We start from the raw sequence: 25,574 nt of genomic DNA, 5'->3' as shown, positions 1-25,574 counted from the left end.
CATTTCCCTCTGCTCCGGTTCACCTGCCCCCAATTTTAATGCACCACACACACACACTTATGTATATACACTGGGTGGGGTCACACACACGGTTTAGGGGTAGAGTTCGCCAGTCGGCGAGCTGGCGAACTTAGTAACAGGGTTAGTTTTTCACTTAGATCGTTGGGGTGACGACCGGGGCCTCTCCCCACTGGGCCTGGGGTTCGGGGGTGCCGCCCGTCCTCCGGTGCCCCCATCTCCCCTTCTGCCCCTGGTGTTCCGTCCCTCCGCGTGGTGGGGTGGGCGCGGGTGCCCTCTCCGCTCCGCTGCCCGGCCCCCTCTTCGGCGCGGATGCCTGGGTGCGGTGTGTCCCCGGGGTCTGTGGTCGGGGGCTGGGGGGGCTGTCGGTTGGTGGGGGTGGGGGCGGGGGGCGGGGGCGGCTTGGTTGGTGGGGGGGGTGGTGGTGGGGGTGCCGGGGTGGGGGGTGCTGGGGTGGGGAGGGTGTCTGGGGATTTGGGGACCTGGGGGCGGTTGGGGCTGGGTTGGGGTGGGTGGCGGGGGTGGGGGGGCGGGGGGGAGCGGGGGTTGTGGGCCGGTGGGGTGCCTGGTGGGCCTGCAGTGCCCCGTCCTGCTGCGTTGGGTTGGGGGCGCGGGCCGCGTTGGGGTGGGGGGCGCTCCTGCTCCGGGGTTTGCTCTCCGGCCGGTGGCCCCTGCGGGGCCCGGGGGTCGTCCTTTGGCGCGGCCGCGGCCTGGGGGGCCCTGAGGTGTTGCGCTTGCTCTGTCCTGGCGGGGGTCGACGGCTCCCCTCTTTGGTGGAGATTTTCATGCATGCTAGATCCACCACACCAGCATCTATCGAGACTCAGACACAATTTGTTTCTCCCTCAGGTCATTGATTCGGTGGAGGCTGGTGTCTGTGGATCTCACTCTGCTTCGTCTGTCCTTTCTACCTTTCCTCAGTTTCTCCTTTGGGCCCTTGAGGTTTCCCTGATTTGTTGGAGTTTGGATGTCTTTGGGGTTGGTGAAGGTTAGTGGCCCGGTGGGTGGTGTCTGGTCGGTGCTGGGCTTCGCTTTTCTTTCTTTTCTTTGGTCCCCCTTTGGGTCTCCTGGCGGCCCCACGACTCTGGCTGGATTTTGAAGTGTTCGGTTTAGGTGAACGGTATGGGAATTCTTATTTTTTTTATTTTTTTTCGCACGCACGCACACACACACGCACGCACACACGCACAAACACTCATACAAAAAAAAAAAAAAGGGAGAACAATGATGATGACATTTCAAATGATCAATACTGAGATCTCCCAAAAAAAAGAAAAAAAAAAGAAAAAAAAAAAAAAGAGAAGACCATCCGCCATATTTCTTCCTTCGTGTATAAACAGAATGTGAGGCTGTGTCAAAACTGACTCAATCTTTCTCTGCCTCCCTCCCGTCATCGTGAAAGCTTGGCTAGTCACATATTGTACCGTACTATGTGATGTACGTACCGTTAACGGATGATGTAACACAATATGAGACGTTTTCTGAATCAATCGTGCTAATGCAGAAGAAAATGACGCACACACATGATGACGCATCTCATATTTTTCAAGAGGTGTTGATGCGTATAGACAGACTTGTCTGTTGCCATCCACCGTTTTCTGGAAGAGTACAGCTGATACACTTGATGACTTTTCAGAAACGTCCAAATAAAACATCCTAGTGTAATCAGGAATGACGAGAGCTGTTGCTGATGACAAAAATTGTCTTAGCAGGTGAAAGAGGAATAAAATTATTTTTTCCTCTTTGCGTGTTCCAAAAATGAAGATAGATTTAATGTAAGAAAAATACACATTTGCAAAAATTATTTTTAATCAGTCAGAGATCTTTGGACAGATAACAGCCTCTAATTCATCACTTAAACAGGTGGGATTCAGAGCGTCAAATGTAGCTCTTCTGCCTGTAGAATCGCTTCTTATAGTTAAAAGACCTCCTCTCTTTCATTTGTAGACAAAACATACTCTCTGGTACTTTTCCGTGAGCAGATGGCGAAAACAGAGTCAGGGGTGCGTGTTCAAAACAGATTCTGTTCTCAAGGACCAAATGTGTTTTCGCACAAAACGCTGAGACGGAACTTTTTTAGACTAAATAGTATGTCCCAGTTTAAGGTCAGATTATACCGAAATCAACACCATCTGCTCTGCACAGGACACAAAACATTTCGACAAGGTTAATATAAAGAATTAAAATGTTAATAATGTGTAACAATGGTTAATAAAATAAAATGAAGTATTAAAAATGTTATAATATCTATCAGTCCACCCTTTGGGCTTATTTAAAATAAAGCCCAATAACTAAATATTTAACTCTTTCACTACCAGACGTTTTCAGAAACGGGTTGTCCCCACTGCCAGCCGATTTAAGCATTTTGAGTGATCTTTCAAGGTCCACAGAAAAAGTTTGTTTCTACCTTATTCCGTTCTTCAGTAATCAACAATAGTAAATGGTTACTTTCACCGAAATTCTCTCTTTTGAAACAAAAAACGGAGAAAAAGAGCTTTTTGTGAAACAATGTTATTTCATGCACTCTAGTGAATTGTACACTTCTTTTTGTCCATGAATGATGCCACAAACACCTAAATAGTGCTTTACTTCTGTAAAACGCTTTCACCAACAATGAAAAAGTGTTTTTTGATTGCAAAATACGTTTATTTCCATTCAACAGTGTAACAATTTGACAAAACAATTTCGCAAACTATTTACAAATGTGTGCAACTGTGGTACTACTTACAATTATGTGGATGTTTCAAATACAGTTTTTCCTTTTGTAACACTCTCCTGCGTGCAAGGAGACGCCAGGACTCGCACAACAGTTTACTTTCACTTTCACATTGGTACGTTTTGCGTGCAAACGTTACACTTTCTTGACGGCCTTTTTTTCCGGGGAATAAAAAGCAAGTAGCAGACTGTACACACTTCCTCCGATGAATATGCATTGGACTCGGGGCACTCTCCGTCGTCCGATCGAACGTCCGCCTGTGCGTGCTCGGTTGTGTTACGCGTTACGACACTGTCATAGCCGCCGCGTCAGCGGTTCCAATTTCGCCGTCAAGCTCGGATTCACCTTCATCATCATCGAGGATGATCATCGTCGTCAACAATTTACTATTTTAGCGTTGGTCGATGCCTTTCGTCTTGTAAGTGTAGAGCTGCTTGCAAACGCTCGCCATTGCCCGTTCCCTCCTCCATCTAGCTCCATCTAACGTCTTCTACTGCCGCGTCAATGCTTCTCAACCACGGAGTCACCACCCTCATCTTCATCATCGATGATGATCATCGTCGTCAACAATGTGCTCTTTCAGCGATGCTTTTGGTCTTTGAAAAAAACGTTTCGGGCGTGAGCTCCTGGCGACCGGCCGCCATTTTTCCTTTGTCTTCCATTCTCATCTCCTGCTCGACGCTCTAGCTCCGCCTCTACTGACGCCCACCCGATCTTGTCAAAAGAGAGTCATCACTGCCCTCTAGGGGCCAAAAATAGTCATTAGGCACAACAGACAGACTGGAAACTTTCACCAGACATGCGGAAGGGTTTCCTCTACCCGTTTCAAAAAAAAAATAAAAAATCATTGGATGACGTCTTTTGACGTCATTGGCAGTGATCCGTAGGTTTTTACTTGACGTCTTTAAACGTCAGTGGCAGTGAAAGAGTTAAACATTTTTACCAAAGGATTCCAGCGGGATCTTCATCATCGCAATGGCAGGTGCAACATAGGAAGAAGAGAAAAATGAAAACATTCTTTTTAGCAGGAGAGGAGGTCAGTCATATGTCAAAACAATGTGATTCATCAAATGATTTTTTCAGTAAAATAAGCGTATCATATATGAAGACAATGTGTTGTGATTATGTTAACAATTGTGGTGGGGGATCCCAGAAATAGCAAATTGGCATGACAGTCAGCATGAGAAAGAGTGTCATTATGTACGTGCAATTGGAGACGCGATTAAAGACTTGTTGTCGTTTGGGCTAGGGAAGTTTTTGTTGACGTTTGTCAGTTCCGTTTTCGTTCTTGCGTTTGTTTTTTATACCGAGTCCTTCAGCTTTGCGATTGGCTGGCAACCTGTTCAGGTTGCACCCCGCCTACTGCCCGAAGCCAGTTGGGATAGGCTCCAGTACCCTCACAATCCTTGTGAGGACAAGCGGTCAAGGGAATGGATGGATGGATGGATCCTTCAGCTTTTTTAGAACCCACATCAACTGCCAGAGATGACCGCCGGGCTCATTCTTTGTGGAACGCCCCGGAAAAGGGACACATTCTTCCTATCTCCATTGGGTAATCCTCAGGTCGTCTGGTGGAAACTGGAAGCAGTTGAATGGCCTCTCAGCTGGCACGTCTGGTCACTGGAGCAGTTGACTGGTTTCTCAGTTGGCTCCCACTGGTGGCTGGCTCCTGAAGGTGGGGGTTGAGTAGAGGGCGGACCCCCTGCTGGTCTGATAGGCAAGATGTGGAACCAGGTGCCCCGTGGACTGGACCCGATTGACCTTTCCATCACCTCATCTGGGTGCAGGACATTTTCATTAGTCACTAATAAACATTTATTCACATCCCTTCTTTTTGAAAGAGCATCTGGTAATGTTATTAGTTTGGAGTTAGTAAATGTTAGTAAAGTTAGGCCTGTCCTGTGGGAAAAAATTCTGTTTGTTGTGACATTCAATTAGGATCCAGCCTTTGGCTGACTTTAATGACCTAAGCACATTCATTAATGCAAAAATGAAAATCTTAGCCAATTCAAATCTGACGAGGCCAATTTTGTTTACAGAATGTAATGATTATTGGAATGTTTTATTATAATATTTATTGTTATAGATATGGCATGAATGTGCTTCCAGCCATTAAATAAATGCAACTTTCGCCAACAAATAAAATCAAAAAATAACATCTAACCCCAGGGCCCCAGGGGAAAATAGAAATGGAACATATTCCCCTTATTTTAAAACTTACTCCTTCTCCATGGTCAAGGAAATCCCCAATTGTCCTCCTGTAAAATTCATTCTCACGGACTATCTATAATTATCGGACTGTTTGTGTCCTTCGCAACGATATACCCAGACCGACCAATAATTCCTGGCACAGATTTGCCAGGTGGTTCTGTCATTACATACCATTGAGCTTGTTCCTCAGTCAGATTCACAGAAAATGCAACACCGGGCCTTCCTGCGAACAGATCACCTACCCGCAATTCCCATGTGTCGCCAACAACTTTCTGGAAGGCCTCACTGTACATGTCATCTCCTGTCCTGTCATAATATAGAGTACAATGCATATAATCTGATACAACATCATATGTTCGGAGGTTACTAACCTAACGGGACCATTTTGACCAAAAATTCTCAGCATCCCTCCAGCCGGAGGAATCAGTGTCAATCTTTGCCCAGTATATCTCAGTCGAGATGCAGGAAATGGCGTGTTGAGGTATCACAGGCAACTGGGAGGAGACTTCAGAGGTAGTGGCTCCGCCGCAGTAGAAGGTATTTCCATCTGGGAATTTTAGCGAGAGTCCTTTCGATCCAAACTGGATCAGTGGCGCAGTTTTTATGAGCAGATCCCGTCCCATTAGATTCACAGGACAGTTTGGTGCATAGACGAACTCATGTAGGAAAGTTTGTGTATAACATTGAGTTTGTATAGGGCTCGTCAAATTCAGGACAGTTTTTTCTCCCTTGAATCCAACCAGCGAAATGCCATTTTCTGTGAGCTTGCATTCTGGCGGCAATGTCATTATGGTAGAATGTCGTGCTCCTGTGTCCACCATAAATGATAGAGTCGTGCCCCCTACCTTAATATCAAGCATTGGTTCAGAGAGAGCAGATTCAGGGCTCAGTCATTGCGGATATTGTCCACCAGTTGGCGGCAGGAACTCCTGATTGGGAACAGAGGGATATTGTTGTCGTGGCGCTGACAAGCCACGTGTAGCACCACGCCCCCTCTGGTGAAAGAAGCCACGGCCTCTCCTCCTTCCACTTTGACGTCCTCTTTGCATACGCCGACCTCTGCCCCTGACACCTTATTCCTCCTGGCAAGTGTTTGCCCAGTGGCCTGGTCTTCCACAATTATAGTAACAATTCCGATCATATGATGCTCCATTCTGAAACATAATCAAATCTGATCCAACTGTATTAGGGGATGTCATGTCCACAGAAGCCGAACTCACAAAGTCCTCCTCTTTTTTCTTCAAAGTTTGTAATTGTAGCATTGTCAATTGTAATTCAGTATTCTTACGTTTTTCATTTTTTGATTCGATATCTTTTGCATACCTTCTCAAATGATGTTTAAGATGACTCAACCACCTTACATGTTCAGCGCCTGGCAAGTCCGGATTGGCCTCCATACCTTGCACAATTGGTTTTGGAGCTCCTTTTAGAATTGCAGACCGAAAAATTTGTGAATATAATACAGAGTCGGTTGGCAAGTGTCCAGTCTTTAAAGAGAATTCGACAAGTGCCCGATCAATGAATGTAGCAGCGTCCTCATCAATTTTCTGAGTGAACAACAAATCCGAAATGACAATTTCTGGAATCGGAAATAATTCACCTAATACTTCAAAAAGTGACAAATAATTCTCACGTGTTAGCGCTTCACCATCCAGTAGAGAAGGCATCCCAGAATTAGACATTAAGACTTCAAGTTGAGACAAAGGACACGCCTGTGTTAACAATGCACGCACATCCCCCACTGTCAACATCTGACCTATCACCTCTCTCTGCAAAGACCTCAAACAAAAATTTACTAAAATTTCAAAATAATGACCAGGACACGTAGACAGCATTTGTAGACACCAGTTTATCAGCAAAAAGTTGATTAAGTGTTGAGTTATTCTTTAAAGGATCTTTGTGCAGTTTGTCACTTTTTTACTCACGACTGCCACCTATGGCCCAAAGCGTAACTGCAGCATCTGTGTCAGGCTCGTTCATGGTGCGCGTGCAAGTCTGTGCACGATCTTAAAGTGACAGCCACAGTTGACAAACAAAGACGACTTAAAATGAGGTAAGAAAAACTCCGCCCCTGCCCAAAGAAACTGTGGAGTGTGCAGGGCCCACGATAGGGCAAGGGACGATAAAAGCTGATAGGTGCCGTTAAAGTAAAACAGTCAGGGCTCTTCGTACTCATCTGGACATTGGTGGAGCATGCATGATGGAGAAAAATATTTAACATTACCTTTTTAAACGGCACAATGCACCTTTAACTCCGGTTAGCTCGTTTACTTGACGGTTGAGTGTGTTCCTGTGGCTAAAGCCAAATTGTGGCAGGTGTTTTTACATTCTGTACCTGGATTTGACACCTCTTCAGACTTATATATAAATTGTAACACCGCTCTCTGCCGGCAACTTTGCGAGCCAGACATATTTTGTTGTTTTCAGGATTTGTGATTGCAGAAGCGGTACAGCCCCCACAATTTGATTGTTGTCATCACAATTTGAGACGTTTGGTACTTTTTGTAAAAAAATAAAATAAAATTTAAAGTACATTGTGATTTTAGGGTAGCTTCATCATCCCTTAAAAAGCACTACTCACACCACTGCTATGTGTTTACAAGTAAATTCATCTTTTTGAGGATGCAAATGTTGCTAAAAATGTCATTTTAGAGGTTAGCATTTGTTAGCATCTGATGCTAGCATATTTGATTATGCTGGCAAACTGTTCTTCATGCTGTTGCCTGGAATTCACAATGCATGTTTTCTCTGGTTAATTCATGTTGTAAACAATACATTTTACGGCGGTGATATTTGAAGGTTGCTTTATTTTACATTATGACTCTAGATAGAAAAGGATGTTAGGTGGACGTTTAGCACTGTTCTAATGTTGTTTTGTCAATAGCTTTTACAAAAAAACGAAATTGGAAGCTCATTCAGCCAATGACGAGTCTTGGTATATGCTGGGATGCTTTTATTATTGATGAATGGTAACATGTGGTGGTAATAGTGAGTGTTTATGATGGTTGAACAATAAGTTGCATTAGCACTCAATAGAATTTTGTTCCAAAAAACACTACATTAAACGGAATAATGAAAAAAAAAGAGTAATGAGGGGAGTCTGTAGCGTTCGTTAATAAACAACATGCGATTGGGAGAGTCTTCCCTTCCCCACGCCGTGCGCTTCATTCAACCGACACATTCAAGAGTTTTTGATCGCCCCTTTAGGAACACTACGGAGGCTGAAGAGGAATAATAGAATTTTGTCCTCTTTGCGTGTTCCAAAAATGAAGATAGATTTAATGTAAGAAAAATACACCTTTGCAAAAATGATTTTTAATCAATCAGAGATCTCTGGACAGATAACAGCCTCTATCATCACTTAAACATCGTGGGATTCAGAGCGTCAAATGTGTCTCTTCCGGGTGTCAAATGACTTTTATAATTTTAGGACCTCCTCTCTTTTATTTGTAGACAAAACATATCTCTGAGTACTTTTCCATGAGCAGATGGCGTAAACAAGGTCAGTTGGGTGTTTTTGAGACAAATTCTAGTTCAAGGGCTAAATGTGTTTTCGCACAAAACGCTGAGAAGGAACTTTTTTAGACTAAATAGTATGTCCCAGCTTAAGGTCAAATTATACCGAGATCAACACCTTCTGCTCTACTAAGGACACAAAACATTTCGACAAGGTTAATATAAAGAATTGGAATGTTAATAATGGTTAATAAAATAAAATGAAGTATTAAAAATGTTATAATATCTAACAGTCCCCCCTTTGGGCTTAAATAAAGCCCAATAACTAAATATTTAAACATTTTTACACAAAGATTCCAGCATGATTTGCATCATCGCAATGGCAGGTGCAACAGTAGAATAAAAGGAAAAAAAAAACATTCTTTTTAGCAGGAGAGGAGGTCAGTCATATGTCAAAACAATGTGATTCATTAAAAGATTTTTTTTTTTGTGTGTGTTTTTTTTTCTCAGTAAAATAAGCATATCATATATGAAGACAGTGTGTTGTGATTATGTTCAAAATTTGTGTTGGGGGATCCCAGAAATAGAAAATTGGCATGGCAGTCAGTATGAGAAGGAGTGTCATTATGTACGTGCAATTGGAGACGCGATTGAAGACTTGTTGTCGTTTGGGCTAGGGAAGTTTTTGTTGACGTTTGTCAGTTCCGTTTTCGTTCTTGCGTTTGTTTTTTTAAACCGAGTCCTTCAGCTTTGCGATTGGCTGGCAACCTGTTCAGGTTGCACTCCGCCTACTGCCCGAAGCCAGTTGGGATAGGCTCCAGTACCCTCACAATCCTTGTGCTGGACAAGCGGTCAAGGGAATGGATGGATGGATCCTTCAGCCCACATCAACTGCCAGAGATGATCACCGGGCCCAAGGTGTGACTCATTCTTTATGGAACGCCCCGGAAAAGGGACACATTCCTCCTATCTCCATTGGGTAATCCTCAGGTCGTCTGGTGGAAACTGGAAGCAGTTGAATGGCCTCTCAGCTGGCACGTCTGGTCACTGGAGCAGTTGACTGGTTTCTCAGTTGGCTCCCGCTGGTGGCTGGCTCCTGAAGGTGGGGGTTGAGCAGAAAGCAGACCCCCTGCTGGTCTGATAGGCAAGATGTGGAACCAGGTGCCCCGTGGACTGGACTAGATTGACCCTTCCATCACCTCATCTGGGCGCAGGACATTTTCATTAGTCACTAATAAACATTTATTCATATCCCTTCTTTTTGAAAGAGCATTTTGGTAGTGTGGTATTAGTTAGGAGTTAGTAAATGTTAGTAAAGTTCTGTAGGCCTGTCCTGTGGGAAAAAAATCTGTTTGTTGTGACATTCAATCAGGATCCAGCCTTTAGCTGACTTTTAATGACCTGAGCACATCCATAAATGCAAAAATGAAAATATTTAGCCAGTTCAAATCTGACGAGGCCAATTTTGTTTACAGAATGTAATGATTATTGGAATGTTTTATTATAATATTTATTGTTATAGATATGGCATGAATGTGCTCCCAGCCATTAAATAAATGCAACTTTCGCCAACATATAAAATCAAAAAATAACATCTAACCCCAGGGCCCCAGGGAAAGAATAGAAATGGAACATATTCACCTTATTTTCGCCGTCTCTGCCAAAACTTACTCCTTCTCCATGGTCAAGGAAATCCCCAATTGTCCTGCTCTAAAATTCATTCTCACGGACTATCTATAATTATCGCATTAAGACTAACTTTTAATTTTATATTTATTTAATTCAACATGGACTGTTTGTGTCCTTCGCAACGATATACCCAGACCGACCAATAATTCCCCCATCTGAAAAAGATCGCTTTAGAGAATTTTTCAGACTAATATATAAAGTTTTGCAGTAAATAAATTTTGCTTGTGTTTTTGTTTAAAAAGAGGGGAAAATTTTACATTTAACCAGTAGATTCGACAATGCGTCCCAAGCAACTATTTAAATTTCAAAAGAGAATTTGGGAAAATATTAGAAGACCAAATTTAACAAAAGTAAAATATAATACTTAAGATTGAAATAAATTGTATCTTATCTGTATTCACATTAGCTGTTTTCAATTTCTGAAACCAGACGAAATTTACCAGTATTATCTTTTGTACTATTAAAATATTGTAGCCAAACTTAATGAATTTTACAAAGAATCTCAGTTTTCAGCCAATCCATCAAATATTATTAATACATAAAGTTGCCCTTAGTTTTAATGTTATCATTAAGCTTGCTAGTCCCCCTTGTTGATGTTTGTCCAAAAAGCTGACTGTTTTTAAAATAGACAGAGATAAACAAATCAGATCAAATTAGAATAGGCATCAAAAGTTTTAAAATATAATAAATCTGTGTATATAGAGTGTTGTCAATCAGTTCGTTCTATTTACGTAATGTTTCACTGTAGATGTCATCACCTTATATCTATCAAAAATATAGAGCCTTGTGTGAACAGTCAGTATCACATCATATGGTCTAAGATTACTATCTCAAGCAAACATTGTTGGTGGGGGCGGAGTCATCAGCAGCCTTTTCACAGAACAGCTCGGGACACAAATGCATTAAGGAAGTTTGTGCGGAGCATCGTGTGCATTGGGCAGTTTTTCATTTAAGACTTTTGCATGTGAGTTCAGGGTGCAGTCATTGTGGAAACTTTCCACCAGGTGACGCCAGGAACCTCTGCTCTCCATCAGGTGGCGGTGGGTAGTGCTGTTGTTGACCAGCAGGTGGCGCCAGATAGTGCTGTTTAGGGAAAAAGGGCAAGTATTGTTGTGATGATGCCCGCATACTTAAACCACGCCCCCTCGGCTGGTGGTAGTAGCCCAGCCCATATTGTTCATGTTGATAGAAGCCGCGAACATGTTGTTGATGGAGGTCATGATCATTCTGCTGTCCGCGGCCTTTGCTCCAGATATTATGTGGCTGCTGTCGGCATTCTTTTGTCCAGTGGCCAGTTTGACCACATTTGTAGCATTCATTTCGACCCGCAAAAGGACGTGGCTGGAACACAACGCGATCTCTCACAACATTAGGTGATGTAATACCCGTGGAGGGTTGAACAACAAGGTGCTCGTCTTTTTTCTCATGTGCTTTTGCCCGCGAGTGCTGTCTGCAAGCACTGGCCCAGTGTCCAGAACGTCCACACTTGAAACAATGAACGGCACTCTGTGAAACTTATTAAAATCTGCCCCAAATTATTAGGTGATGACATTTCAGTAAATATTAAAAAAAAAATTAAAAAAAAAAAAATCTTCCTTTATTTCAAAAAAAAAAAATTCAAAAAATTTCGAGAGTATTTTTTTTTCAAATTAAAAATAATAATAATAATAATCCATCCATCCATCCATTTTCTTGACCGCTTTTCCTCACAAGGGTCGCGGGGGTGCTGGAGCCTATCCCAGCTGGCTTCGGGCAGTAGGCAGGGTACACCCTGAACTGGTTGCCAGCCAATCACAGGGCACACAGAGACAAACAACCATACTCACAATCACACCTATGGACAATTTGGAGTGTTCAATTAACCTGCCATGCATGTCTTTGAAATGTGGGAGGAAACCGGAGTACCCGGTGAAAACCCACGCAAGCACGGGGAGAACATGCAAACTCCACCCAGGAAGGCCGAAGCCCGGACTCGATCTCACGTCCTCAGCACTGGGAGGCGGACGTGCTAACCAGTCAACCACCGTGCTGCCCAATAATAATAATAATAAATAAAATAAAAATAATTAAAACAATGAAAGTTTACAATTTTAAATAATTGCTAATTATATGTCAATATTTGTTATGGTTTACAATATTTAATTTAACATGTTTTGCATACCTTCATAAATAATAATTAGGATGAGATAGGACAGATATACTCTAACAATTTACAAATATAGTCAATTAATAAGTGTGTAGTTTTCAATTAATGTTTTCTCAATGGAGGCCGCAGCCCGTAAAGTCAGCCTTTGGTCAAACATCAAAGCAGGAATGATTTTTTAATTACATAGCACCTCAAATTATGTCAAAAATGTGATTCTTCCAGATAGCTTCCCCATGGAACGGTCCAATCTTCCAGGGTATCGTAGTCCAATTCTGAAATGAGACTTCAAATGTCTAATTCAAAGGTTAAATATATTCAGGAGAGATTAAAATTATTTTTCTATTTATAAACATGGGAAAAAAAACTCATTTTTAAATTATAATTAACACATTACTTCATCCCCAGAACCGGAATATGGCACTTTGGTGGGAATCCCGTGTCCTTAATGGGTGTGGTTCCTGATTCTGAAAAGATATTCGAAATTAAATAATGTTCTCGCGCACAAGCAAAATCATAAGGGAAGTAAACAATCATCTATATAAAGAATTATTCCACATTAGTTGCCATCCAAGTTATTCGTTTTTAGTTATTATCATTATTATTATTATTATTAAAATAGGAAAATAGAGACTAAACTATTTCATGTAAAAACAATCCCAAAAAAGTTAAATATATATTTTCTCATTAAACTTTAAAAGCAGATTTAATTAACGCACATACAAACGCAACAATGACACATTTAACAACGTGTCTTTTATTGAAAAAATTGTAATTGCCTGTTTGTAAAGGTTCCAAAGCTGTTACTATCTTTAATTTTTGGAACGAGGATGACATCTGGCGGTCAAAATGAGTCATAGCATTTATATTATATAACCCCGCTTTTTCAAAATGTGCACACCTTATCGAAAACTTACTTTGTCCCTTTTAAATACCATTTAATACTTCCTATCTTATCAAGACCTACTCTCACCTTCTATTTCAACATTACACGAACCAGCTTTTCACAATATCCTGCACATTAAATCAAATGTCTCCCCCATTTTAACCTTTTTCATTAAGACGTACTCTCCCATTCTATTTCAACATTACACGAACCACCTTTTCACAATATCCTGCACATTAAAATCAAATGTCTCCCCCATTTTATGTGTTGTTATTCGTTCGATATGAAATACATTTTAGGTCATTATTTAACAGATAATAATTTAACCCAGAAGTTTTAATTACGGCTAGCAAAATCATTTAGTCATTCAGAACAAAAGCGCACCGTAAAGTTATATAAATGGTTGTAACTTCACCAAAATACCTAAAGCTAGTATACTAGCATTATTCATCATATTATCCAAAAATACACGATCATGTGTCGTTCTTTTTCACTCGTAAAAGTGTTCTATATCTCGTTTTTTTTACGTCGAACGGCCGGCGGCGCGAGCCTCAATGTCCTCCATCAATAAAATTAACTTACCGTAGCTTATAACGGCGCCATAAGATTTATTCCACCGCAATCGTGGACCCAGTCGTGCAATAATTTTATTCCTCGTCTTTATTCCATAATGATTCCCCGCTGACACCAGCGCATGCGCACTCAACCTTTCCTAGCGTCATCCCGTAGTTTGACGGAAGCTTTTCGGGCCAAAAAATTATATTACACGCTCGAATAAAGCGTCCATTTCTCTTCTTATTTATTGACTCCCGCTAATTATTATCTTATTATATTATATTATATTGTAGTTAAGTCGTATTAATATTTAAAAAATGAAGTGACGTCTCACTTATAACAGAATTAGTCAACACCATATCTCATCGGGTCACTTTAAGCTTTTCTTGTGACGTCAGATTTTCTTCACACACAAAACGGAACAAACAAACGAATCGCAAAATAATAAACACTGCTTTAAGTCAATTACGAAGCAGTCTACCGGCTGCAAGGAGCGAAGCGTTGTCACAAACTTTGAAGCAGGCCTTATTATAAAGAGACTGCCATGTTTTTTCCATAATTAATACCGCTTGCAGTCTGAAAGCCACAATTTTTGATTCAATTGTGCAAATCCATCGTAACGCACCATCGTATGGAATGGAATGTGGGGCGCGTGACGGCTCCAAGTCAAAAATGTATGTGCTCTTAAAGTGACAGTGACATATTTTTAGATTATGGTTAACTTACACATTTCTTGACCGATTCCAGTCATTTAAATTTTAAACTGTTCAGCTCATTTACATTTTTTTAAATACATTTTCAGGGACAGAGATACTTTTAGTTGATGTTGATTATGGTTAACTTCCACATTTCTTGAGCGATTCCAGTGGTTTAAATTTTAAACTGTTCAGCTCATTTACAAGAGTTAGCAGTCCCATTCAAAATTTCCGCGGGAATTTTTCTAGTTATGGGACTGCTTGCGGAGCAGCAGCGCAGCAAGCAGGCACATATTAGTATTCTACCTAGGACAGTGGTTTATTTTTCTTGTCGTTATTATTATTATATATTATTCCACGATTTTTCCGCTAAAATGCGGCCCGTACCGTACATCGCACCGGCACAAATGAGGTATCAAACGATGCGGCTCGATCTGACTCGCTGCGCTATTATTTTTCTAAGAATTCCCAGTTACCATGGCGACGCTCTTCCCAAAAAACTCCCAAATTAACTCCCCATTGGGAATGAATGGGAAAAAAATCACACTTCAAGCACCTTTTTCCAAGACACGCTGCGTGCGCATACGTTATCCGACCGATACGAATTTTAGCTCATTTTGTAGGAATTTTTCCCATCTTTAGCTCAGTGTCGAAATCTTTTTTAAGGAATGAAAGCCCCCCCCCCCCCCCCTGTTCGGGTTCAAAGACAGTGGCTGAATTAGCTTACTCACACACTCTGTTGGCTAATTAGCCATCCAGTGCCGGGAACCAAATAATGTATTTGAAAAAATTTCACTTCAACTCGTCACCATGGCCACAATCTTTTGTCACTAGACGTCAAATTCTCACATTTTGTAGTCACGAGTGTCTTCTTTCAGACAAACTAACTTTTATTTGGTTAAGGTGTCATTTAGTACCTTTATTTTCCCTTTAAGCTCGGACAAGTCGGACCAACTCGCCTATCTCTGCCATGTTAATTTCAGGCGCCTTCCTCTCTCCATTTCTGATAAATCATAAGTTTTCAACCTGCTCTCATTTGGTCATTTTTTATCCGATTAAGAAAATGAGAACATGCTCGTTTTCCCCAAACCCTTGCCGTTCTAACGAGCCCTTTCTTGAATCTGTATCTTCAACCGTTAAGTCGTGAGAGGCTCTTCTTTGAGGTGTGCGTCTCTCATTCAATCTCAATGCAATGTGGGTGCGTGACGTCACTTCAACTCGTCACCATGGCCACAATCTTTGCTCACTAGACATCAAATTCTCACATTTTGTAGTCACGAATGTCTTCTTTCAGACAAACTAACTTTTATTTGGCTAAGGTGTCATTTAGTACCTTTATTTTCCCTTTAAGCTCGGACAAGTTGGACCAACTCGCCTATCTCTGCCATGTTAATTTCAGGCGCCTTCCTCTCTCCATTTTTGATAAATCATAAGTTTTCAACCTGCTCTCATTTGGTCATTTTTTATCCGATTAAGAAAATGAGAACATGCTCGTGTTCCCCAAACCCTTGCCGTTCTAACGAGCCATTTCTTGAATATGTATCTTCAACCGTTAAGTCGTGAGAGGCTTTTGTTGAAGGGGTGCTTCTCTCATGCAATCTCAATGGAATGTGGGGCGCGTGACGGCTCCAAGTCAAATGTGCGTGCGTGAATGTGCATGTTTCTTAAAGGGACAGTAAGATACTTTTAGTTGATGTTGATTATAGTTAACTTCCACATTTCTTGAGCGATTCCAGTGGTTTAAATTTTAAACTGTTCAGCTCATTTACATTTTTTTATGGACAGTAAGATACTTTTAGTTGATGTTGATTATAGTTAACTTCCACATTTCTTGACCGATTCCAGTGGTTTAAATTTTAAACTGTTCAGCTCATTTACATTTTTTTATGGACAGTAAGATACTTTTAGTTGATGTTGATTATGGTTAACTTCCACATTTCTTGAGCGATTCCAGTGGTTTAAATTTTAAACTGTTCAGCTCATTACCAAAGAGTCAGCAGTCCCATTCAAAATTTCCGCGGGAATTTTTCTAGTTGGTGTTATTATTATATTATCTTCCATGATTTTTCCGCTAAAATGCAGCCCGTACCGTAGATCGCACCGGCACAAATGAGGTATCAAACGATGCGGCTCGATCTGACTCGCTGCGCTATTATTTTTCTAAGAATTCCCAGTTACCATGGCGACGCTATTCCCAAAAAACTCCCAAATTAACTCCCCATTGGGAATGAATGGGAAAAGGGAAGAGAAAATCACACATCAAGCATCTTTTTCCAAGACACGCTGCGCGCGCATACGTTATCCGACCGATACGAATTTTAGCTCATTTTGTAGGAATTTTTCCCATCTTTAGCTCAGTGTCGAAATCTTTTTTAAGGAATGAAAGCTCTCCCCCCTGTGCGGGTTCAAAGACAGTGACTGAATTAGCTTTCTCACACACTCTGTTGGCTAATTAGCCATCCAGTGCCGGGAACCAAATAATGTATTTGAAAAAAATTCACTTCAACTCGTCACCATGGCCACAATCTTTGCTCACTAGACGTCAAATTCTCACATTTTGTAGTCACGAGTGTCTTCTTTCAGACAAACTAACTTTTATTTGGCTAAGGTGTCATTTAGTACCTTTATTTTCCCTTTAAGCTCGGACAAGTCGGACCAGCTCGCCTATCTCTGCCATGTTAATTTCAGGCGCCTTCCTCTCTCCATTTCTGATAAATCATAAGTTTTCAACCTGCTCTCATTTGGTCATTTTTCATCCGATTAAGAAAATGAGAACATGCTCGTGTTCCCCAAACCCTTGCCGTTCTAACGAGCTATTTCTTGAATCTGTAACTTCCACATTTCTTGACCGATTCCAGTCGTTTAAATTTTAAACTGTTCAGCTCATTTACATTTTTTTATGGACAGTAAGATAGTTTTAGTTGATGTTGATTATGGTTAACTTCCACATTTCTTGAGCGATTCCAGTCTTTTAAGTTTTTAACTGTTCAGCTCATTTAAAAGAGTCAGCAGTCCCATTCAAAATTTCCGCGGGAATTTTTCTAGTTATATCATCTTCCAGCGATTTTTCCGCAAAAATGCGGCCCGTACCGTACATCGCACCGGGACAAATGAGGTATCAAACGATGCGGGTCGATCTGACTCGCTGCGCTATTATTTTTCTAGGAATTCCGAGTTACCATGGTGACGCAATTCACAAAAAACTCCCAAAAAAAGTCCCATAGGAATGAATGGGAAACCGAAAGTGATCAAATCAATTCAAGCACTTTTTTCCAAGACACGCTGCGCGCGCATACGTTATCCGACCGATATGAATTTTAGCTCATTTTGTAGCAATTTTTCTCATCTTTACCTCAGTGTTAAAAAAATTTTTAAGGAATGTAAGCTCTCCCCTCTGTGCGGGTTCAAAGACGGTGAGCAAATGGGAAACAAATAGCCTTTTTGCGTCGGCTTCAGTGGAGCAATTAGCCTTAGAGTGACGGGAACTAAAAAAATCTATTTTCAAAAGTTTCGCTTCAACCCGTCACCATGGCCACAATCTTTTCTCACTAGATGTCAAATTCTCACATTTTGTAGTCACAAGTGTCTCCTTTCAGACAAACTAACTTTTATTTGGCTAAGGTGTCATTTAGTACCTTTATTTTCACTTTAAGCGAGGAGAAGTCGGACTAACTCGCCTATCTTTTCCATGTTAATTTGGGCGACTTTTTCCTCTTCCTTTTGGATAAATCATAAGTTTTCAACCTGCTCTCATTTGGTCATTTTTCATCTGATTAAAAAAATGAGAACATGCTCGCATTCCCCAAACCCTTGCCGTTCTAACGAGCCATTTCTGGAATCTGCATCTTAAACCGTTAAGTCGTGAGAGGCTTTTGTTCGAGGTGTGCGTATCTCATACAATATCTTTTTTTTTTTTTTTTTTTGTATGTGTGTTTGTGCGTGTGTGCGTGCGTGTGTGCGTGCGTGCGTGTGTGTGCGTGCGTGCGTGCGTGCGTGAGAAAAAAATAAAATAAATAAATAAGAATTCCCATACCGTTCACCTAAACCGAACACTTCAAAATCCAGCCAGAGTCGTGGGGCCGCCAGGAGACCCGAAGGGGGACCAAAGAAAAGAAAGAAAAGCGAAGCCCAGCACCGACCAGACACCACCCACCGGGCCACTAACCTTCACCAACCCCAGAGACATCCAAACTCCAACAAATCAGGGAAACCTCAAGGGCCCAAAGGAGAAACTGAGGAAAGGTAGAAAGGACAGACGAAGCAGAGTGAGATCCACAGACACCAGCCTCCACCGAATCAATGACCTGAGGGAGAAACAAATTGTGTCTGAGTCTCGATAGATGCTGGTGTGGTGGATCTAGCATGCATGAAAATCTCCACCAAAGAGGGGAGCCGTCGACCCCCGCCAGGACAGAGCAAGCGCAACACCTCAGGGCCCCCCAGGCCGCGGCCGCGCCAAAGGACGACCCCCGGGCCCCGCAGGGGCCACCGGCCGGAGAGCAAACCCCGGAGCAGGAGCGCCCCCCACCCCAACGCGGCCCGCGCCCCCAACCCAACGCAGCAGGACGGGGCACTGCAGGCCCACCAGGCACCCCACCGGCCCACAACCACGACCAAGACGCAGCCGCCACCCAGCAGCCAACAGAGGGGCAGACCCGCCCACGCCCAGCCAGGGGGGACAGCACCTGTAGAGTTAGTCCCCTGGCATGCAGTGAATCCGAATATTAGCCTTTAGTGCCCATTGGAGGTGAATCTGCTCGATCCTGTTGACAGCAACTGGGTTCCTGACTATAAAAACACAACCATTAGTAACAAACTGCCAAATGCAGAGACATCAATGTAAGTTATCACGATGTGGTGGCTCTCGCTAACAGGCAGAATTAAATAACCAGAATTAGGTTAAAATATTCTATATACGTAGACCATATTTCTATGAATTTTGATATTTGTTTTTTATTTGAGGCCGATATTTTTTCCATTAAAATGTGATTTATGAGGAGGTTAGACCATTGGTCGATATTCAGAGTTTGTTTATTTTTCCAGTTAACAAGAATTGTTTTTTTAGCGATAGTAAGGGCTACAAGTGTAGATTGAAATTGTTTATGTGGTAGGTCAGTTGTTGTTAGGTCACCTAGCAAACACAAGTTTGGAGATAAAGGTATCCTATAGTCCAAGATAGCGGAAAGACTTTAGTCCAGAAATACATAACCGGGGTGCATAACCATAAAGCATGAAAATAAGTGTCTGTAGTGTTTTGTAAACACTGGAGACAAATGTCGGAGTCGGAGAGGCCCATTTTCTTCATCATATATTAAGTAATGTATGTTCTATGGATTATTTTGTATTGGATAAGTTGTAAATTTGTGTGTTTTGTCATTTTAAATGCATTTTCACAAACTTGAATCCAAAAGTCAGATTCCGGAGCTATAGACAAGTCTGTCTCCCATTTTAAGATGGGTAAAGACATTTTATCCGTATATGAAAGTAACTTATATATTTTTGAAAGTTTTTTTGTTGTTGTCGGAGAAAGCTTGGTAATATCTTTAGCTAAGCCAGGCGGTTGGAGCGTACCCTGAAGTGTTGGAATTTGTTTCTTTATCATATTTTTAACTTGCAGATAATGTAAAAAATTTCCGTTTGTTATTTTGTATTTTTGGAGCAAAGATGTATATGATATAAACATATTATCTGAGAAGAGATGGTGAAGATGTGTGATTCCTTTCTGCTCCCACACACCTAAATAAAACATTTGGTTGTTAATTCGAAAGTCAGGGTTATGCCATAGGGGAGAAAGCCCACAGGGCTCCACTTGGGCTTTTGTAATTTCTAATGCCTTCCACCAAGCAGTCAGGGTGGCGGAGATCATTGGGTTTTTAAAACAATTATGTCGCTTAATCGATGTTGTAATAAAGAGTAAATCTAGAAGTCTGAGGTTATTACAATCCTTCTGTTCTAGTTCCAGCCAACAGTTAGTATCTCTGTTGGGTTGTGCCCATAGAACGATATATTGTAGCTGGTTAGCTATATAGTAGTACATAAAATTTGGTGCCTCTAGACCACCTTTGGATTTACTTTTCTGAAGAGTAGATAGACTAATCTTTGCTTTTTTTTTTTTCCAGTAAAATTTTGTAACGGCTGTGTCCAACAACTGGAACCATTTAGCCGTAGGTTTAAATGGAATCATTGAGAAAAAATAGTTTATTTTAGGTAAAACTTTCATTTTAACGGTGGCTATTCGTCCTATTAAAGAAATAGGAAGATTATTCCAGCGTTCCAAGTCACTATGAATGTTATCCAGAAGTGGAGAAAAATTTAAATGAATTAAATCAGTTAATTTAGGTGAGATTTCTATGCCTAAGTATTTTAAATTACCTATAGGAAATGAGTAATGTGGGTCCTGGCTTGCAGGGTTCCAAGAATTTTCTGTAATAGGTAGAAGTGTTGATTTTGTCCAGTTAATAGAATAATCTGACAACTGTGAGAATTTAGTTATTAAGTTAAATACTTCCCCTAACGAAATCGCCGGGTTTTCTAGATAAAGTAAAATATCATCGGCATATAGATTAATTTTATGTTCTGTTACCCCAGAGTGAATTCCTTGAATCCTTCTTTCCTGGCGTATGGCTATTGCAAGTGGCTCGATAAATATTGCAAATAATAAAGGGGATAGTGGGCATCCCTGTCTTGTGCCTCTCTGTAAAATAAAGCTCTTAGATATAATCCCGTTAGTAGTAACTGTAGCTTTGGGAGAATCATATAATACTGACACCCAGTGGATAAATGATTTCCCAAAGCCAAATTTATTTAAAACAGCAAAGAGGAAGGACCAGTTAACTTTGTCAAAAGCTTTTTCTGCATCCAACGATATAATAACTGCCTTCTTATCATGCCGCTGTGACATGCTAATAAGGTTAAAGAGCCTCCTAATATTATTAGTAGAGTGACGATCTTTAATAAAGCCTGTTTGGTCGCTATGAATAATTGTCGAGATTACTGTTTCTAATCTAGATGTGAAAGCCTTAGTAATAATTTTGATATCAGTGTTAATTAGTGAAATCGGACGGTAACTTGATGGAAGGCTGGGGTCTTTTTCTGGCTTTAATAAAAGTTTAATTGCTGCTGTATTCATGTGTGGACGTATGTAACCATTAGTTTTAATTTCTGTTACTACTCTTAAGAATAGCGGAGCAAGCATTAACCAGTAGTGCTTAAAAAATATAGCCGGATAACCATCTGGGCCAGGTGCCTTGCCATTAGGCATACTATCTAGAGCACTGTACAACTCGTTTATAGTAAGTGGCGCTTCTAACATATCTTTATATTCAGTAGTTAACTGAGGCATATTTAAGCTACTGAGGAATGCCTCAATATGCTCAGGGTTAGGTTTGTTAGTTTCTGAGTATAGGTTGCGATAATAGTTATAAAAAATTTGATTAATTTCTTCTGGTGATTGTGTACATTCACCAGTTGTCCCTTTAATAGCCGTTATAAGAGATTTTTCCCGATTGCGTTGAAGTTGGTTTGCAAGAAATTTACCTGATTTGTTATTATATTCAAAGTTGTTGTATCTCAATTGTTGTATTATAAACTCTGTCTTTTTAGTTAGCATATCGTCTAACTGTATTTTTGTATTTTGTAAGTCAGTCCATATTTGGTCATTTGGGTTTATTGCGTACTCATCCGTCAGTTGTTTAATTTTATCTTCCAAGTCATTTTCAAATTTTTGATCCTGTTTCTTTTTATAAGATGAATATGATATAATTTTACCTCTAATTACTGCTTTCCCAGCTTCCCAGAGAAGAGATGGCGATAGGCCTGGAGAGTCATTTATTTCCAAAAAGTCTGCCCATTCTTTCCTTATAATTTTATCAAACTCTGCATCGTTTAGCAGAGAGATGTTAAAACGCCATGTTGGTGGTGGTTTAAAGGTATAATCAACTTGTAGGGAAAGTGAGACTGGTGCGTGGTCGCTAATAATAATAGGATGTATTTTTGTAACAGTTTTATCAGCAATAGAGTTATTTGTAAGAAAATAATCAATTCTTGAAAAAGACCGGTGTACAGCGGAAAAGAAGGTAAATTCCTTCTTATTTGGGTTTTTAAGTCTCCAGCTGTCGACGAGGCCAAAATATCCATATATTCCCCTATTACTTTAGTAGATTGTAATCGCCTTATACATGTTGTGTTATTAGAACGGTCTATTAATGGATTTAAGACTGTGTTAAAGTCTCCTCCAATAATAATAGTAGAGTTCGCTGCTAAATCAAACAGCTGAGAGAAAAATTCATGGAAAAAGGCCGGATCATCATTATTAGGGGCATATAAATTGCCAAGTGTATATATCTTATTAAATATAGTTACCTGAATAATAATGTATCGGCCCTCTGGGTCTGTTATTGTATTATTTAGAGTAAAGAGTAAATTCTTATGTATGAGTATACAGACTCCTCTTTGTCTGCTGTTATAAGGGGCAGAGTATGCTTGGCTAAAATTCTTATCAATAAGTAATTTTTCTTCAGATTTTTGTAGGTGGGTTTCTTGCAGGAGGCAAATATCTGCTTTTAATTTTAAGAGATGGTCTAAAGTTTTTATTCTTTTTGCCTGTGAGCGAGCGCCACAAACATTCCAGGAAACCAGAACTAATTTATGCATACAAACAATATAGGCTCAGTCCTGTGTAAATATCTGCATAGGCCATTTGTCAATACTGGCATGTTATAGGATAGAATCAAAGTAGTTAGGTGATTTATATAATTTGTGTAAAATATAAGGAAATGTGTAAGTAAATATAACAGTGAAAAAACGGGTAGGGATGTGAAAGTGAAGGACGTTAGTGGGGAGTTAAACAACATTATAATAAACCAGTAACTGGTAACCCAAGCAAGATTTTTTTTTTTTTGTTTAAATCTACTTTTAGATATAGTTATGTATTATTATTATATTTATAATATAGCGTAAACATAATGAGTATTCATATTTTAGGTTTTATAACCACATATACATTATATGTATATGTATATGTATACATCTAATAATCAAACAAAGTTTAGTTCCATCGATGCTAATTAGAACAGCCAGGGAGTGGAGTTGGGGTTCCGGAATAGTTGTCCATCGATGTATAGTTTATCAACGACCATCATAGTCCGTTTACCCTCCTGCCTATTTTGTTTCATTATAGGAAACAGTACCTTTCGCCGCTCATTAATCTCTCTAGGGAATTGGTCATTCATTCCAAATGAGGTCCCTTTAAGCTCCCGTCCTTTACTTTTAACAAATACTTTTTGTTTAAAATGCTCAAATTTGGCGATAATAGGACGGGGTCTGTTGCCCCTACGAGCTCCAAGCCGATGTACCCGGTGAAAGGAGATGTTATTTACCGTCTCCTGAGGAATTTTTAACGATGTCGTCATAATTTTTTTTATCTCAACCTCTGGATTGTCAGAGGTGTTCTCGGATATACCTAAGAATATTAAATTATCCTGCATGCTGCGGGATTGAACATCCAGAATAGTTTCTTTTAGCATTTTATTTTCCTTTTTAATGGTTTCTAACTCGGCTGAAACAGTCACGAGTGTAGCGTGTATCTCGGCATTGTTGCGTTGGAGATCATTTATTTGTTGGCTGAGGAATTCCATACTTACCTTAAATCCCTTCACCTCCTCGCAGATTAGGGAGAGGACCTCTAACTTTTTATTTATGGACTCCAGCATACTGACCGAGACCTCCGTAGTAGTTAGGTCGTCCGTGTCCGTCGCTGAGTCATTCTTTCTCTTTTTAGAGGGTTTCTTAGACGGTTTCTCGACGGAAGAGTCCTCCATCTGAAAGATATTATAACATTTTTAATACCTAATTTCATATATCAACTATTGTTACACATTATGAACATTTTAATTCTTCATATTAACCTATAAGACATATTTTGTGTCCTGAGCAGAGCAGATGATGTCGACCTCGTATGGTCTGGCCTTAAGATGGGTCATATTATTTAGTCTAAAAAAGTTCCTTCTCAGCGTTTTGTGCGAAAACACATTTCTGTTCGTGAGAGAGAGCGCACACTCATATAACTATGTTACATTAGGAGCTGTTGAGTTCAACTTGTTTGTGAGATTTTGTTATGGGAGAAAGTACTGAGAAGTGCCTTGAAAGTATATTTTGACTAGAGACTAATACAGCTGTATCTGTGTCCTGAGAACTCTGTTTTTCAACCTGTATTTTTCCATTATATAACACATTTACTTATTCATGAGGGGCGATGTTGGAGACACTGTTCTTGCGATGTGATTGTAATAAAGTGTGGGCTCTTCGAAAGAGGAGTAGCATTATTGATCTGAAACTGTTGGAGTTTGATTCAATGATGTAACGGAGATCTCCGGAATAAATCATCCTGCGCAGGAACTCTGTTCATTTCTTATCCCATAATTTGATTTATTGGACACGCAAAAGTATGGATTTTTAATATACCTTCTTCACATCGCGCAGTTGTAAAAATAACCGTCAATGAAGCGTTCGAGGTCCTCCACGTTGGATGGTATTCCAAATCTGTCGGATGAAAGAGAAAAGAGAAAAGCCAAGATATATGATGGTTAAACTCGAATTAGTTTAGCATAATAGAGCTAGTTCTATCTTAGCAGCAGGGCGCTGCCATGTTGGGGTGTCCTGGTCTCGCTGTAGGTCTCGCGATAATCACAGCATCTCGCGCATGCGTCTCCTCCTCTCTAAATTGGTATTTCAAACCTCTCATCTCATACAATATCAATGGAATGTGTATGCGTGACGTCTCCAAGTCAAAGGTGTCCAACAAGTTTAAATCAAATGTGTGTGCGTGAATGTGCATTCTTCTTAAAGGGACAGTAAGATACTTTTAGTTTATGTTGATTATGGTTAACTTCCACATTTCTTGACCGATTTCAATCGTTTGAATTTTGAACTTTTTTTTTTAAATACATAAAAATAAAACACATTATTATTATTTTTTTTTTTAATGCAATGGAATCCACTGCTATTTAAATAGTGCTTTTTTATAGCTATACTGCCTGGTCTCTCACTTCTGCATAGCAACTCCCTCAGCCAATCATCTCTCTTACTGTTGAGCTCAACTAACCCCTTTTTTTTCTTGGTGTACTCAAGGCTTGGCCTATGTACGGGCGGCCATCTTGGCCAATTGATTTGGTATGCCCAGGATTCTCGGCACTCCGCTCGCCCAGG

General features: G+C 40.5%; 1 long non-coding RNA gene across 1 annotated transcript; it reads right to left on the bottom strand.

Annotated features, from left to right (window-relative positions):
- Positions 1–7,883: 7,883 nt before the first annotated feature.
- On the bottom strand, positions 7,884–15,021 carry LOC144039627 (uncharacterized). Its single transcript, XR_013289500.1, has 3 exons — positions 13,702–15,021; positions 11,886–12,700; positions 7,884–9,161 (listed from the first exon to the last, which is right to left on the bottom strand). It is a non-coding gene; the product is annotated as an uncharacterized LOC144039627 (long non-coding RNA).
- Between the last annotated feature and the right edge of the window lie 10,553 nt (positions 15,022–25,574).

Source organism: Vanacampus margaritifer, chromosome 1, assembly GCF_051991255.1.
Source record: "Vanacampus margaritifer isolate UIUO_Vmar chromosome 1, RoL_Vmar_1.0, whole genome shotgun sequence".
Classification (NCBI taxonomy): Eukaryota; Metazoa; Chordata; class Actinopteri; order Syngnathiformes; family Syngnathidae; genus Vanacampus; species Vanacampus margaritifer.
The sequence above is the reverse complement of the archived record's forward strand: the minus strand, read 5'-3'. Positions and strand labels throughout refer to the sequence as shown.